We start from the raw sequence: 16,136 nt of genomic DNA, 5'->3' as shown, positions 1-16,136 counted from the left end.
GCTCTACCCCTGGTTACGCAATCTAGGGCTGAGTTAACATCTTTAATCGAAAACACCTGTGTTTGAAAATAAATATTGGGGGGAAGTAAATGCTCTCCTTCAGACAAATTTGAAGCATATTGTGGCCGGAAAAAGTCTACCCAACGATTTTTAGCTGCATTATTTTGTGGTGGTGGTGCGATCCCGCCCCTATCCCACTTGACTATGGCCCAAAATTGTTTTTGATCTTTGGCTAAACATGCAAATTTCAGGCCTTGCCAGTGTTCCTCATCCCACTCTTTCTTAGCCACTAACTGTACTTGCCTATATAACTTTCTAGCAGCTCTCACACCTTCGATATTTCTTAATCTGAGTGCTACACTCAGGTTCTGGCGGGCTACTTTACAGGCGTTGTTAAACCATCCCACCTCAGGTGTTTTTCTCTTATTATCTTTCCCAGCCTTAAAAGGCTTCATAAAAAACCCTTGAAGTTTTGCAAAAAAGGTGGTGTGAGCCTCAAGCATAATTAGGGGGAAATTTTTATTAGCAAGTTGGGTATTTAAACTAACTATTTCATCAACGACCACTTTTTTAAGGTCCTCTACCTTCTCTGGGTGCTCAGTCAATCTTTACCAATTAACATGTTGCATGTTGTTCGATACGACAACATCCAGAGGGTTATATACTGTTCCTGCATCACTGACAAAGCATTTATGGATGTGCTTTTATGTTGCATTACTTGCCCTAAGTATTTACTGATATATGTCCTTTTTGCCTTGCATAGCCCAGCATAAAGAGTATTATATGAGTAATGGTATTTTATGCACAGTATTTATGATTCATGTCATTTTGGTCTTGTTTTATGTACAATATACTATATATATATATATATATATATATATATATATATATATATATATATATATATATATATATATATATATATATATATATATATATATATATATATATATATATTTATATAATCCTGTGAGGAGTGACTTTTTGGGTTGTGTTGCTGTGTGAGTGTGTTGCGCAAACGCTTTGCACATTGCCTCTGATGATAGGAGTGCCTGCTCGGCACCAAGCTATCAGAGGGTGAACACTGGTTATCTTTGGTGTGTAACTGACTTGCCCTGACTAGAGTGGTCGGGTTCTGCCTGGATTAGGTGCATACCCTAGCAAAACAGAAACCCCATTCCTAACACTGTGCTTCTGTGCACAAAATTAATAAGTGATAATAGCACTGTGAAAAGGTTCTGCTGAATGTGGACAGTTCTTATTCTTAAGAAACCGGTGTATTTTAAAGCACTAGAGAGTATGCTAAAATATAAAACGGCTTGTCATCAATACTCTAGGCAATTGGGTTAATGGTTGAGTGAGGGTGAAACACTACTGAAGCAGTAACCACAGTCTCTGTCAGGACGAAACATAAGCAAACCCCAAATTAACCTGTGCATAGCCCTCTGGTTGCTTGGCACAAAAGAAGTCAGACTTAACTTAAAGGCAATGTGTAAAGTATTCTGGCAGCACTTTAAACAGTAATAAAGTGAAACACAACACAAGAAACATGCCAAACCAATTTAGAAAAATAGAGAAACAATTAATAAATTATTTCAGACCAAAATTACAAAAGTCCAATTGGTAGATATGCAATATCGAAGTTTCTAAGTTAAAATAGTGTCTTGAAGCACAAAGCGCCAATTGTAGTTATTTGACATGCTAAGGCTACCCAATATTCCCCCAAGGAGACTGGGTATAATTCTCTTATGAAACAATAGGCTCCTGAAGGAGTCACTTATGTGTGCTCAAAATTGAGTTGATATACCAATCCAACTACTATTGAATTAAACAAAAATTAGATTAAAAATAAGGCATACCGAAAAACTTTTTTTATTGAAAAAGCGTTTCCTTCTTTTTTTATGACTATAACAACAAATGTCCATATATTATACACAATCTAGTACAGCAATATTCAACCAGGGTTCAAAATAAACGTAGAAAGCAAAACCAACCTACAATGATCATAGAAAAGCAATTTTAGTATAGTACTTACAACAATCAATGGGGAACGGTGTATCCATTCAACATATTTTCTGATCATAATCCATTCCTAGTAGACAAAAGTGTTGCAGTTGACTGATGGAGGTTAGAGAGAATGTGTTGTGTACATGGACATTTGGTTATCTCATTGCACCAAACTGGGATAAAGTCACAAGTTCATGCCGACCGCTATGGAGCGCTGGGCGGATACAGAGACCCAGTTAGGCCCACTGAAGGAACTACCTTAAATCCTGTGGAGCGTTGCGAAATCCCATGCGTAGGATGTGTTACTCATCATCAGTCCAATGGGCTGCAGGCAGCAATGATAGGTCCTCCGTCAAGGATGCATCGTGCAGTAGTGATTACGGGGACCTGTGGGGCTATTATGCAAAGTCTTGCATCAAGGATGCATCACAAAGTGGCAGTTGCAAGGAGCTATTTGGCTACGATATGAGGACCTGTGTTGAGCATGTATCATGCAACGGCGGTTCCAAAGAGCTGCGGTGTCCTGTGTCTGGGATGCGTCGTGCAGTAGCAGTTTTAATGCAGGTCCATGAGACAAGGCTGCACGCTGCGTCGGTTCTGCCTGGACCTCCGGATGGCTGGCAGAGCACCTTCAGCCCACCTCCAATGGTCCTGGACTGGGACAGCATCACTTTAGGAGGTGGGACTCACACCATATAGAGCCCGGGTGCTGGTGTTTGGGGCCTTTTTTGCCCCTGAGGATGTGATCAAGTGCCAACCAACTAGCCCTTGGATCAAGATGCAGGTCCAGTCCTTTTCACTCAGGCAGCAATGCAGAACAGCAGAGTATCAGGGCAGCAGGGTAGCAGTCCTTCTTGCACAGCAGCACAGTAGTCTTCTACAGGTCCACAAGTGCACTCCAGAGTTGGGTCTGAGGGTCCACTGTTTATACTTGTCTCCCTCTTTGAATTTGGAGAAGGTTCGAACTTTTCCACTCCCCAAGGCTCTAGAAGTGTCCTGCCTCCCTACCCTGATTCCAGCTTGTCTGGGAACACAAAAAACTAGCGTTGAACCCTTTGTGAGTGTGCTCAGACAGAGCCTTTGTGATATGCAAGTGTGGTAGGTGACAGCTCCTTCCCCCTATCAAGTAAGAGATGGCTTATCCTGCCAACACCTAATCTGCATTTGTCCTACTGTCTGGGAACAATATACATAGACCAATTGCCAGCTTCATCTAGTCGTGTGACCCAGGATACAGGCTGAAGGTACCAAATGGTTAGGACAAGAAAATGCCAAGTTTCTAAAAGTGTCAGAGTTGTGACTTAAAATCTGAGTTTACCATAAAAGAGGGTTTAAAATTAAAATTCTTTGGACACCAAACTCGACATTAGCACTTGTAAAATGTAATAAGTTAACCCAATGTTAACCTATGGGAAAGTAGTCCTTGATTCAGTGAAAAACTAATTTAAGAGTTTTTTAACTACCAGGACATGTAACAGTTACAAAAACAGGTCCAACCTTTTAAATACAGTGTACCCTGTCCTCTGGCCTATTTAGGGGCTAACCTAGGGGTGACATATATAAATAAAAAATGGAAGATTTAAGCCTGGCAAAAGGTTTCGTTTTCCCGGTTGACATGACAGTTTAGAACTGCATACACAGGCTGCAATGGCAGATCTGAGACATGCTTACAAGGCTACTAAAGTGGGTGGCACAATAAGTGCTGCAGGCCCACTGGAAGCATTTAATTTACAGGCACTGGATACATATAGTACTAATTTACTGGGGACTTACAAGTAAATTATACGTGCCAATTGGATGTACGCCAATTTCACCAGGTTTAAAGTACAGAGCAAAAAACTTTAGCACTGGTAGCAGTGGTAAAGAATGCAGATTCCTAAAAGCCAACAAAAACAGGTTGAGAGACAGGAGAGTGAAAGTAAAATGTTTGGGGATGACTCTGCAAAAAGGGCCAAGTCCAACAAATACCATAACCTTTGTTGCTTAATCTATCTTTCCTTGTCACATAATTTGCTTTCTGTTGCTGCTGCGCACATTGATCCTCTATTGCCACATAATTCCAATGCCCCTGTGTCTATCTCTATCCAACTATTTGAAAATAAGCGCCTGCTGTCAGATATGAGAAAAACAATAGCGACAAAGTGATATGCCCACCCAGATAAAACTGTAGTTTAACTGAACCTCATACTTCAATGTAATTATGCTGCAGTTTTCTTCTCGTAAAGATGGTTATTGATGTTTACAGACAGTATTGTGCAACATAAACCAAATCAGGGGAGGAGAATTCATCTAAGCAATTAATGTGTGCAGGTCTCTTCTGCATCACTCGGGAGAGATACTTGACTGCACCTGTTGCTATGGTGATAGGTCGGCATTATTCCAGCCAGACTGTTTAATTTAGACTGCAATGGGTCAGAGTACACAGACATAGCTATTTTAGTGTCTGGACCGGGTTGGTCTGACTTACAAAGGCTTCCTTCTTTGCAAAAACAGAATGCTGAATTGCGGATCCATTTTGTGTTCAGACAGAAACAAAACACACCACTTGACATTTTGTGCAACACTGAATAGTGCTTCCAGAAAGAAAATGAATACTGCTTCCATGAGTTATTTCTTTATTAATATTGTGCGTTTTTCTGATTACAAAAAATAAAGAGGTGAAGTCACGTGACTCCTGGTGTTGCATGAGAATTACTTACCGAAGTCACTTGTTCTCTTTCTATTTCTTTTGACTTTTGAATTTTGAGACTGACTGATATTGTTCTTTTCTTTGTTTCCATTAATTAGCTTATCCACCAGGGACAATGTCCTAGGAAGAAGATGTGGCTTAACGGCTAGAGCAGTCGCCATCAGAGCGGGGAACCACGTTTGAGTCTCGGCAGGGACGCTTAACATGAGGTCATCTGGTACCTTTAACAAGGGTTAGATACAAAGGGGTTGGGATTGAGAGACCAGTATGGACTGGTGGTGAGGTGCAATACATTGGCCCCCAATGAAATCTACTGTATCTGGAGCGTAAAAGAGTCCCACTTGGTGCAACTGTATGCTCTATCCTCCAGGGAAAAATTAGCCTCTATAGTGCTGCTGTAAAATATAGAGAGGGCAGCACTTGAACCTATCACACTGAGGTGTATGCATACTCCCTGCCTTACATCTTCAGTCTCTGCACTACTCTTGTAGAAAACATGCAGTTCTAGGCTACTTCCATCTCCCCTCCTCAACCAAGCCCTTATAAAACCTTTACCTCGGTTACTTTAACGATACACCTCCATCGTGACCACTGATCATCATCAGAGATTATGAAAAATATTGCAGGCCCCTGTGAGGGTACACCCCAAGCCAAAGAATACGCTTTGTGATCTGAAAGAGAAAAACGATGCCTTGGGGGCGTGGCATGCAGCTGGCCAAGATGTCTACATGAACAAGGAGCTCCATTCACCAGCCCACATTATTCGTCATCATGTATCCTTTTAGGTAGTTCTTTTTAATCTCCGTCAAGCTAAAATCCCCAGCATGGCAGCTGACTGCCTCCTGAGATCAAAATTGTGGCCATCCAGGCTACGTGGCTGCTAATATATGTGTGGCAAGAGTTGCGTCTGGTACTTCAGGATCTGCCATGCAACACTGGAGCTGCTGAGAGGGCCTCGACTAGGCCACGGATGTGCTTGAGGGGCCCAAAATGCTCTTTGGAGTGGTGTGCCCTATCCAACTGCTGAGGATGGCAACGCTGCTACACTGAGAGATGCCGGGGCCAAGACCTGCTGCTGGTGAATGAGGTGAGGTGGTGCGGATGGGCCGGTTGGCAGGGGAGGCGCAGGGCGATGGGCGGGATGGAGTGCGGTGCGAGTGACCTAGGGGGCTTATTGCCTGCTTAGACCCGCGCTGCACCAGACTGGCCGGGGTGGGCCACTGGACTCCTAGCGGAGCAGGCATGCGGCCTCCACTGGCCCCCGATATCCCTAAAAGAGGCGCTACCTAGAGCTATGGAGACTTAGTGAGGCATCTTTCTGGTGGTGCCTGAAGAGTAGGCCCTACACATCTTGGAAAGTGGAGGCACTTTGACTGCTCAATCCGGACTCCCCTAGCTACGTTATCTTTATCTGTTCATGTCTGATGCCTCATGTATTCCTCTTTTGCCTGAGCCGGCACTGTGTCCTGTTGATGTGCCCTACATATTAGTGAAGTAATTAGTGCGCCTCAGACATCGGATACTACAAAACACCTTAAGCTGCGCAATTTGGACCTTGTTTGCCTGCACACTATATCATTCGCCTATCCAGCTCCTGCTCCTGCGCTCAATGTGCCGCCTCTGGGGCCTCAGAGGCGTGCACCATTCTTGAGACTTGGCCTCACTACAGCCAGAAATGACTGTAATGCGGGGAGTTGTAGTGGGGTTTTGTGAGCATTGTCCTCTAACCTACAGCGTGCTTTCAGACGTTGACAACTCTAACTCCCTAATGCCTCGCTTCTTGTAGGTATATATATCTGGCCGGTGATGACATGCCCATTCATTTTGTTGGTTCATAAATGAGTACTGTAACTACTCTTGAGTGTGGCGCGAGACTAGTGCCAGCCCTGACCTCCCGATCTGGTGCAACCAACAAGGGCCCCGCCCCTAGGATACTCCAGGATTACTGCTTGCCAACCTTGCCTCACTGGCAATAGGGTCTATGTGGGCAGACGATGTGTCCTGTGTCCCCGCAGCTCCTTGCATCATGGGCAAAATGGATACAAAGCAACCCAAGCTACGGTTTGAACCCCGCTAGAGCACTTCCAGCAGAACAGAAGAGGCTGGAGTTCTACCGGTGACTCCAAACCCCCTTTTCCATGAACCTGATACGCACGTCTTACTGCTCCAGATGAGCACGAGCCTCCAATGTACAGACTCTAAAACAGATAACCTGGCGGCCGACTGGACAGACTAGAGAATTGCCTTATGAAACAGGAGACGCGGACCACAGAAACAGAGCAGTGTCTCACTGCCTTCGAGGCCGATCAGGCGACCTTCACCACAGATTATCAAAAGCTACGTGCTGGGCTACCGCATGTTTTTCTTTCGCATCTTTTATAGAGCGCGAACTCGACCCGAAGGTATTGGAGCGCTGTAAATAAGCACCGTATTTACATTACATATTCAGGAACGGGTAGATTAAGTGATTTGCCCAGAATCACAGGATGTGGACGCGACCCCAAGGCTCGAACCCTGGTTTCCAGCACCAAAGTCGGCAGCGTAGCCGACGGACCTCATCCATCATCTGTCATCAACCTGAGCAACTGTCACCGCACAAGATATGACTGTGTTTTTTTTTCTTTGGCTTTTGCTTAGCACTCTGGCTTCATGGACTGTTGCTCAATAATGATATGTTTGTTGCTACTAACACTTTTGCAGTAGGGGCTGGCAGGGAACAAAATGGAGAGGCGGGGGAGGGGATGATGCACAGGGTTGGGGGGGGGATTACAAAATAAAAAAAACATACTTACATTCTCGCCGAGTCCGCAGCCGCCTCTCCTCTTTCGTTTAGTCCCTCATCTCTCCAGAAACAGGAAGCTCCCAGGCTCCCTCCCCATAACAATTACAACTCTGTAATGCAGCCTTGTGATTGGTCTGAGCGCCCTAGCTCGGCGCTCAGACAAGACCTGGGAGGGTTTGCATGTTTCTCCCCAGGTTGTGTAATGGAGCCTGTTGAGGAACATGTAAAGTGCTCAGGACTGCTTGGCCGGCCCGAGGCAGCCGTACAAGCAGTCGTGGGTGCTTTGGAGTGTGCAGCAACCACTCCTCCTCTCACACATCACAGGAGCCCAGTCCCGCCCAACCTGGCCAGAAAAAGGCAACTTTTGTTATTATCATTTTATTTTCCTCCACCTTCGCGGAGGAGCCGACACTGTGAAGTGTAGAATTTGCTGTGCAATTCACGCAGGGATATTCTAACTGAATAATTACTCATCCCCTTCTGGGGGTCTCTAACATTAGAACATTTCCTTAAGAGTCATAAGTCCTTCCTGATTAATATGTGAACGGGTGGTTGACTGCACCGAGCCCCCCTACCGGGTGCATTGCACGTTCAACCTGTTCATTTCGCTAACAGTTGGAAGGTTGCTATTTGTTCTTGTGCTAATGGCTTTGAGCCTCATATATGGGGCACCTTCTGATGCTGGAATGTCACTTTTTGTGACGTTCCGTGGCCCAGGAGCCTGCTCCATATATACATGGCAGTACTAAGCCACTTTTTTTAGCTTAATGCTGGCCTCGTTAATATGGCTCCCTTTAACGCAGTTTTCTGCGTTAAAGGGGCGTGCAATGGGTGTTGCTGGGGGCGTTCCAAGAAACATCCATGGCTTTTTGACACTGCCCCAGATGCACGAGAAATTGTAAATCTGAGGCAGCACCAAACACTTACGCCTCCCCAGGAGAGATATAAGGGAGGCACAACAAGGCACAAAGAGGATAAATCTTTATTTCTCTTAGTTTTTCCTTTTTCTATGTGTGTGGCATTCTGCAGCACACATAGAAAAAGGAAAAAAGCCTCTTCTGATTGTTTCTGTGTAGGAAGGTTTTCCCTTCCTACACAGAAATAATCATCCTCGCAACTCAGGCACCCTTGCACCTTGGTGCAAAGGTGCCTGCATTGGCGCACGGCAGCCCATTGTGCGCCGGCACAGGGGAAAAGACAGGAATGCACCATATCTGATAGATAAGGGGCATTCTTGCCCTTTTTTTCACCGTAGGGTGGTGCAGCAGCAAGGCCTGCTCCACTGCCCTACGGTAAAACCTCATAAATGAGACCCTTTGTTTCTAGACTTAGAGTGTACACTGATGCTGGGAATGATCAGTGTGGATGGGGGAATGATGGGGGGAGTTATGGTTACACCTAGGTTTTTGGTATGCTTAAATGAAGTAGCTGTTAACCTTCTACTGAGCATTGGATCTTTGGTTGATTGATTAGGTGGGATCGAGCAACAGCTCAAGGAGCCCTCTGGCCCCTCAAATTAGTTGGGCTCTTACTTTTCATACCTGCATGCCGCCATCTGTCAATAAGATACTCAATGTTACTTCTATAACTTGGAATGTGTGTGGTCTCAACAATCAGTGGAAAAAGCGAAAGGTATTAGCCCACTTGACATGTCATAATATTCACATCATCTTGTTGCAAGAAATGTACTTCAAGCCCCAGACACATATGCCTTTTGCAGGTGATTGCTTGCTCATGGGGTTTACTCCAATTTCTCAGCCTTCGCCAGGGGGCGTGACTATGTTGTTCCGGAACGGACACCCAGTCCGCATAGTGGCAGAGGAAGCTGGTCCACAAGGCAGATATGTTATATTGCTGTTGGTCATCCACGGGAAACCTTTCACCCTTATTAATACCTATGGGCCCAAGACTGACAACCCAGAATTCGTTTGGACTGTTTGGAGACACTGATTAACACTAGCCTCTAGTAGTGTGTTATGGGGTAGGGATTTTAATCTCATTCTTGACTGAGATATGGACTGTTCAAATCCGGAAACCAGGGTCCACCTTGCTGTGGCTACCGTGCTGTGCAACCTGATGAATATTGATGATTTACTCGACCTTTGGAGGGTACACCACCCGGCAATCAAAGAGGGCACACGCATTTCGACTGTGCATGGTTCCTGGGCTAGGCTAGATTACTAGTTAGGCGCCTATGATGTCTGTAGCTGGATCATGCAAAGAGAACACTTGCCTAGGACCCTTTCTGATCATTCCTCGGTGAGTCTCACTCTTACCCTCCCTGCCTTCTAACAGACTGCAATTGCCTGGAAACTCTCACCCCTTGCACTTTTGGATCCAGTTTTTTAATCTGCTATCCAACGCAATATCACTAAATTCTTAGAGACGAGCACTGGCTCGGCGGAGTCGGTGGGTTCCATCGGGTAAACATTCAAAGTGAATATTAGGGGGATGCATATGTCCAAGCCCTTATTGATCTGGAAAGACATTCGGCGTGAGTTGGAGTTAATGGAACTCAGTCTCTGACAGCTGTAGTGCAACATAGATGAGGCTTACCAGCCACATCTGGTTGCAGAGTTTCAGACAACTCTTAGGGACCATAAAGCCTTAGCTGACAGAGAACGCAAACACCTGCACTCATATGACATAGCAAATTCATATGGGGAGGGCGATAGGCCTGGCCGGACACTGGCACAAGTATTACAAAGGCGGTGGGACCCTTTGGTTATTACCCAACCAACTTGAGATGACAGCATGGTGACACTAGACACTGAAGATATCTTGAAAGAGTTTGCAGAATACTATGCTCACTTGTATTCCCCCCGACAATCACATACACAGGCGGAGTATACTGCCTACCTTAGTTGACTCACTTTTGCCTGGCTGGAGGGACTCTAGAGGGGTTTTCTGGCTAAGCCCATTAATTTATACGAGATCGCTGCAGCTATCAGCGGGTTTGCTTACCTGCAATTCTCTGGGAGATGATGGACTTCCATCGCCTTTTCAGCCCTCCTTGCTCCTCGCCTCTTGCAGGTATGTCAAGAGGCTTTACATACAGGCTTTTTACCCCCTCCCTTACAGAAAAGTATCCTAATAACACTTCTCAACTAGGCACACCCCCAGAAGTTCCAGATTTGCATCGGCCCCTCCCACTGATAAACACTGGTGCTACAATACTCGCTAAGGTGCTGGCCAACAGGCTAATTCACTTACACCCTGACCTCATCCTACCTCAACAGGCCAGATTCATACCCATCCGTTCCACCTCTCCTAATCTCAGGACGCTTTTCGCCCTCCTCCAGCAATAGCGAGCAAATGAAGAAGCAGTCGCTGTCTTCCTTGAAGCCACTAATGCTTTTGATTATCTTGAGTCCCCCTTTCTCTAGGAGAACCATAATTCCTATTTGTGCTTGATTCAGCTACTCTACACAACCCCCCTCATTGCAGATCTGTGTTAATGGCTTATTATCGTACCCCATCCCAATCGGCAGAGGCACTCGTCAGGGTTGCCCTTTGTCACCCTTACTCTTTGCTCAAGCGACTGAACCTTTGGCTTCAGCTGTACATCAGCTCCAGCGACATAGGAGTTTGGCCTTTCTTGCCTCGTAATATTATAATATTGCTTTATCCGCATGGAATTATGCTTTATTTGTGAAAACCAGGAGTGAATCTGGACCCGGTCATATGTGAATTTTCACAGTTTCGGGTGGTGTCGGGCGTAGTGATTACTTGGACCAAGTCTTCCATCATACCCCTTGCCCTGGCTACTACAATTAGCCCACTTTCACTGCCCCTGTGTTGGGTAGTGACTCCCTAAAATATCTGGAGATGCGAATCAGTGCTAACAAACAGGCATTAATACGTGAGATTTATGGAGTAGTGCTATCTATCCTGAAAGATCAGATTCGCAATTGGATTAAGCTGCCTCTCTTTTTGATGGGGCGAGTGGCTACGATGAAGATTGTCATCTTCCTAAGGTTGATCTATCTTTCTATGAACATAGCTATCTCTCCTCTATGTCATTTCTTTCGGACACTGCAAACCCATTGCATGCCACTGATGAGTGTGCCAGATGCCATGGGGGTTCCTAATTTCATACACTTGGTGTGGTATAGTCCCCCCAATTTCAGCCTACTGGACTGCTGTCTTCCCCAACCTCTCTGATCTGCTGGGCCATCAACTGCACCCATCGTTGGGACCGGCACTCCTGTGCGTCCCGACAGAGACAACAGATGACAATAAAAGGTTTCTTCCCCGGCGCTGCTCATCTCTAAACGTAGAGTGGCCTGTGTGTGGGGTCGAGAGCATGTGCCCTCTACTCGAGAATGGCTGTAGGACATGGTGTATTGTCACAAAAAGTTAGAGATATTCTATTCTATGCTCCCTCACTCTAGTCGTCCCAGGACCATATGAGGGTCCTTTCAGGGGTACCTGCTCACGCAAACATTGGACTTATCATCCTGATTCCCTAAAATCCTCTATGACCCATTCATGTGTTAATGGCTTTACCTTGGTTGAGATGAGCTCTTATTGAGATCTGCACATCCATTATGAATTGCGGTATATGTTTTGCCATTGTATACTATGCTATGAATTAACTGCATTATGATTGATTGTTCACTCCCCTAGCTGGCACCTAATTGATTCCATATTAATGATTGTACTATACGTGAGGGTGCAGCTATTTCTTTTTGTAGTAATGGTTTTAATTGTGAAATTATAAATAAATACATTAAATAAAATAATGCCTTGATATTTATTTTTTCATATTCATGTGTTTAGCCTAACAACATGGCTTCTGTATGAGTTGTTTATTAGTTCACTGTGAATACTGTATCATATGTGCTAATTTTTTACAGGACAACTACACTGAAGTAACTCACCATCATAAGGCAGCACCACACTAATGTTTAGAAGAGATGTTGGTTATGGAAAAGAACTTATTTTTCTCTGTCTAATCTCACCACCCGAAGCCGTTACACACCCTTACATGCATAACATTTATAAGACTCTGACTGTTGTAGTTGACACAGTGTATTCATGTAAGAGTCTGGAGCCTTTCAGGAAGGAGATAAGTTCTTTATTTATTGTTAGGCCCTTGGGTTACAGCAATAGCAGGTACTTCCTGTCAGAGATCATCCTTCATCTGACCCTCCCTACCTCCTAGCTTCCAATCTACACCACAGACCAACATTGCATCATTCACTCTCGGCATTCCACAATCCAGCTTAAACATGAAGGAAATGGGCATACACAGTATAGTGCATACGTCTCTTTCTTACAAACAGCAATTCCCTTGCATATAAAGTACAGGGATGATCATTTGTATACGCTCAATTTCCAACACGTCTAGCTCACACATTCACCTAACAACAATCTGTTAACCTCTCCACTACCCAAGTATACATACAAAGACACCTAATTGCATTACCAGATACTCTGTGACAGAGCAAAACATAAGGTTACCCACACTTCATGTTAAAGAAATGAGTCATGACGTAAGGTGTGACTGTAAGGTGTGACTACCATTGTAAAACAGTCCAAGACATGGAAGTCTTGCAACCTCATCAGACATGAAGCTCTACCACCACATGTCTGCACACTCAAAATAACTTCATAAAACATATATGAATGAATGAATGAATGAATGAATGAACAGGCATTTGTAGAGCGCATGGCTACCCAGGAGTGTCCCAGCGCTATAGACTGATCAGGAAAGGAAATAGATTAAGGGAATAGCAAAGTCTTTAGTTGTTTGCGAAAAGTTTGGTGATTGGAATTTGTGCGTAGTTGAAGCGGGAGGGAGTTCCAGAGCATGGAGGCATTGTAGGAAAAGAGCCGACCGCCGCTTCCGGCCCTTTTTACTCTGGGTACCTTGGTGAGATGCAGTTCGTCAGATCTAAGTTCCCTGTTGGCTTTGTAGGGGACGATCAGGGATGAGTTGATGGGAGGGCCTATCCCCAGCAGAGTCTTATGCGCAATACACAGAGTCTTGAATTTGATACGTTCTTGCACGGGGAGCCAGTGGAGGGAGCAAATTGAAGGTTTAGCCGATTGTCTGTTGGAGGTCCCTGTTAATTATCTGGCTGCGCTGTTCTGGACTAGCTGAAGTTTGGAAATTACAGATGAGGGGGAGCCTAGGTAAAGTGCGTTCCCGTAGTCCAGCCTGGAAAGTATGAGGGATTGTAACATTACCTTTTTTGCTGGGGGGGAGAAGGGGAGGATTTTTCGAGCCGTTCTAAGCAGGCCAAAACAAGTGGCTGCTGTCTTCCTGGCCTGAGTCCTAAAGTTCAGGTCTTGGTCCAGCCAGATACCCCAACTCTTGATCTCGGTTTTGGGGGAGGGAGGTGGGCCCATGCTGGGTGGCCACATAAGGTGGGGCTGGAAACTACGGGAGTTACCCAGTACCATAATCTCAGTTTTTCCACCGTTTAGTTTGAGCTGGGATATGTCCATCCATTTAGAAATTTCTTCTAGGCATGAGAGGAGCCTATTAGAGTTGGGGTCCGACTGGTTGAGTGCGACCACTAGTTGTGTGTCGTCCGCATAGGTCACTATGCGGATACCCGAAGGGGCTACGATGGCTGCTAGGGGGGACATGTACACATTAAAAAGTGTTGGGCTAAGTGAAGAGCCCTGTGGGACCCCGCTAGCTAAGGTGGCCGGTTTGGATAGAACATTCTCCTCGAAAACCTGGAAGGTTCTTCCTTCTAAGCCATTGAAGAACAGTGCCAGTGACACCGACACTTCTCAAACGCTGGATTAGAGTCGAATGGTTCATAGTGTCAAATGCTGCGCTTAGGTTGAGGAGAATAATGGCTGTGGAACAAGGATTTTTTTGCATTCCTCTGTGACTGCTAGCAGGGCCGTTTCGGTACTCTGATGGGGATGGAATCCTGTTTGGGAGGAGTGAAGCAAATTATGTGTTTCAAGAAAGTCTGAGAGGATCTGATTAACAAACTTTTCAGTCACTTTACTGATTCCGGGGAGGAGGGATATTGGATGGTAGTTACCCAGTTCGGTTGGATCTAGGCTAGGTTTTTTAAGTAGAGCCTTGACCATAGCTTTTTTCCAGTTCGGGGGGACCGTTCCGGTGTTGAGCGATCTATTGATCAGGTGCAATAGGTTAGGAGCTAGGGTGGGGACTGCCTGTTTCAAAATATTCAGAGGCACAGGGTCCCTGGGAGAACCACTCTTTACGGAAGCCAGCAAGGGTAGCAGAGTTTCCAGAGACAAGGGGGGAAGGATTCGAGAGTGGGCTTGGTGTTAAGTGGGTCTAACTTAATTAGGATCTCCGGGTCGTTATCCCTCTGAGGAAGGGATTCGATGATAGTTTGAACTTTATCAGTGAAAAATTGCACTAGTTTATTGCAACGTTGACCAGTGCGGTCGGGAGTTGTACGGGGGGCGGGTAATTTGAATAACTTATTGATTATGGTGAAGGTTTCCCTAAGGGAGTTCTGAGCAGATAAGATCCTATCTTCGTAGTAAGATGCCTGGGCTATTTTTATCTCAGCTTTGTATTTGCGAATAGCAGATCTGTATTCAAGTTTTTTTGAAGGGAGGAAGTCATTCCTCCATTGTTTTCCTTAATTTTACATTGCTGTTTAAGACCACGAAGATTGGGGGTGAACCAGGGGGCATTATTATTTTAATTTTTGGGAGGACTGAATCGAGTAATTGATCCATCCAGTTAAGAAAATCTTCATTTGCTGTTATAGGGCAGGGATTAAGTCTTGGTTTGGTTCGTTCTAGTACTTGAGTCCATTCCTCTAAGGGAAGCTTAGAGTGACCAGGGTCGGCCGAGAGTCCAGGAGGGTTGAGGGGGGGGGTTTGGTATGTTGAGGGGACCAAGAGAGGTTGATCAAAGAATGGTCTGTCCAAGGAAGGGGGAGGGATCAGACCCTTGAAGGTCCTCTAAATTTGAGAACACTTGGTCTAGGAGGTGGCCTTTCGCATGGGTAGCTTGTGTAATTTTTTGAGTCAGTTGAAGCATTGCGAGATCCCTCGTCAGCTCAGTTGCATTTGCTGCTGATTTGACATCAAAGTGGAGATTGAAGTCACCGAGTAGGGTGAGATTAGGCACAGAGCTTGCTAAATTAGATGCAGCCTCCAGAATAGATTGGTGGAAGGAACCCAATGAGCCCGGGGGGCGATAGATGAGGATGCCAGTAAATGATATGAGGGGAGAGAATTCTATGTTAAAATGGGCATTTTCGCAGTCAGAGACTGGGTTCCCAAGCAGGTGGCAGGTGTAATTATCTTTATATATAACTGCTATCCCACCACCTCTGCCTATTGAGCGGTCTACTCTTTGAATTGTGAAGCCTTGAGGAAGGGTTTGAATAATGTCTGGTTCTGAGCTGGTATTCAGCCAAGTTTCAGTCAGGAATAATACGTCTGGGTCTACGTCTTTGAGGAGCATCCAAATCTCCGTACTGTGTTTAGGGAGGGATCTGCAGTTTAATAAGAGGATTCGGAAATGATCAGAGAGTGTTGAGGGTTCCGGACAGGTAGATGTAAATTTGAACTGGCAGTGAGGGCAGTGGCCCGGGAACTTTTCTGGTGCGATGGAATGGGCACAGGAGGTAGCAAGGGTTCTATTGAACTGTCTGAGCTGGGAGATAGGGTAGTGGTAACGATGGGGGGAGGAGGATG

At 45.3% G+C, this 16,136-nt stretch overlaps 1 protein-coding gene across 8 annotated transcripts in view; it reads right to left on the bottom strand.

Annotated features, from left to right (window-relative positions):
* SYT16 (synaptotagmin 16) overlaps positions 1–16,136 on the bottom strand; it is a 601,801-nt gene that overhangs the window by 132,622 nt on the left and 453,043 nt on the right. The window lies entirely within an intron of this gene.

Source organism: Triturus cristatus, chromosome 9 (genome assembly GCF_964204655.1).
Source record: "Triturus cristatus chromosome 9, aTriCri1.1, whole genome shotgun sequence".
In the NCBI taxonomy this organism is placed as follows: Eukaryota; Metazoa; Chordata; class Amphibia; order Caudata; family Salamandridae; genus Triturus; species Triturus cristatus.
This window is presented reverse-complemented; position numbering and strand designations above follow the sequence as displayed.